The sequence below is a fragment of the Triticum aestivum genome, chromosome 4A, assembly GCF_018294505.1.
Source record: "Triticum aestivum cultivar Chinese Spring chromosome 4A, IWGSC CS RefSeq v2.1, whole genome shotgun sequence".
Lineage (NCBI taxonomy): Eukaryota > Viridiplantae > Streptophyta > Magnoliopsida > Poales > Poaceae > Triticum > Triticum aestivum.
In genome coordinates this window covers 661,049,554-661,051,246 of record NC_057803.1, presented here as the reverse complement: position 1 = coordinate 661,051,246, position 1,693 = coordinate 661,049,554, and the positions used below count along the sequence as shown (strand labels likewise).

The window sequence follows — 1,693 nt, the reverse complement described above, 5'->3', positions numbered from 1 at the left end:
GCAGCTAAATCCTTGCCTGGCTGGGAGAGCCGAATTGGCTCTCTCGCGACGGCAAACTAGCACATCGTACTACGTAACTGTAACCCGGGGAAATACAACCAAACAACATTGCTTAACTCCTTGGGCTATGCCACAAAAGGGCAAGCTTAACTTAGCCTGGCTAGGCGAGGCTAACAAATGATCCAAATGGACCCTACGTGTCTCTTTGATGGGGCATCCTATTAACCACTCCTACTGCTTAAACACTATAAATAGGGGAGGTCCCCCTCTTCTGCAATCAGTTCCTATAGTTACTGAACCATCAACGCATGCTCCACGGTCTCTGAGCGCACACCAAGATGGACTTGCCTCTCCTGAAAGATATCAACAAGCAATCATTTTGATGGAAAGTTATGGCTAGGATTGCAAGAGTCTGGGAGCTCAAAAGAAAAGACACAGGAACTACCTATGAGGTGGACTTCCTACTGCTTGATCGACAGGTTGCTTCCATCCGACTCATCTTTCCCTACTTACTGTAAGTATGAACACTAAACCTTTACAGTTTTTGCTTCATAAATGCAGGGTGGCACAATGGAAGGTTTGATTGCAGAGAAGAGATTGGCCCAATTTACGAAGCACATTACCGAGGGAACAATTTATACAATTGAGGACTTCAATCTATATGATGCCAAGAGCAGGTCTAGATCTTCAGATCACCCCCTCAGGGTATGTTTCACATTTCGCATTAAGCTTAAAAAAGTGGAGCCCCAACCCGTGAATTTCCCAATATTTGCCCACAACGCCAGGCCATTCTCCGTGTTGGAAGCACGTGCTGATCAAAACCACATCTGATCAGGTGACAATACATAACATTTCGTCATGCCGCCCCGTCACATTCCATAGCCTAATATAGATCACAACTGCAAAACAGATGTTATTGGAGTAATCGTGCAAGTTACAGAACTTTTGCCAGGCTCCAGCACAAACCCAGATGATCGCTGTCAGATCTACATCACTAATGGAAAGTAGGCAAACACTGTCGTTTCCTGCCACTGCACCAATCATAATCTGTTTCGCCAATAATTTTTGCTCTTCTTATTGTCTGACAGCCAGCGGGCTGTGGTGAGACTTTGAGGGACACACGCCACTACTTTCAACGCCGCGGGCCTCGTGGAGAGCTCTGCCACGCAGCATATCGTTGATCTTTTTGTAGGTGTTACAGTGAGTCACTATTCAGGCTAGCCAATGTAATGACGAGTTTTTGCCTATTCTTCCTTCCATCAACTTTGGGAACATGGTACAGATCGATTTACGCAGGTTTACTCGCTTTCAAATCGACATCAGTGACCAGATTATATATCAACATCCCAATATCAGAAATGGAGACCGTCAGGCACAAGTAAACAACTCAGCATTTAATTTTCTTAATGCAGCTATATCACGTATCAATTTCTGCCTAACATGAAATAAACTTACAGCGTGACAGGTATTCCATCCCATATTGAATGGTTTGGTAACCATCGAGCAAGAAAAGATCCGGTAGATGCAAGAATAGCAGAAATTGCTGAGCTTGAACCCAACCACATCATGGTAAGAAAATGCATCTACTACTCCTTTACATAATTAACAAATTTGCTTAACCACGGAACAATTTTACCGCCATCTACGTAGGCCGAACGCTATATATTTTCAGTTCTTGTCACTGAAGTTATCC

General features: G+C 44.0%; 1 long non-coding RNA gene across 1 annotated transcript; it reads left to right on the top strand.

The window, feature by feature from the left end:
* Positions 1-281: 281 nt before the first annotated feature.
* On the top strand, positions 282-1,114 carry LOC123082959 (uncharacterized). Its single transcript, XR_006439170.1, has 3 exons — positions 282-479; positions 562-835; positions 911-1,114. It is a non-coding gene; the product is annotated as an uncharacterized lncRNA (long non-coding RNA).
* Positions 1,115-1,693: the final 579 nt, after the last annotated feature.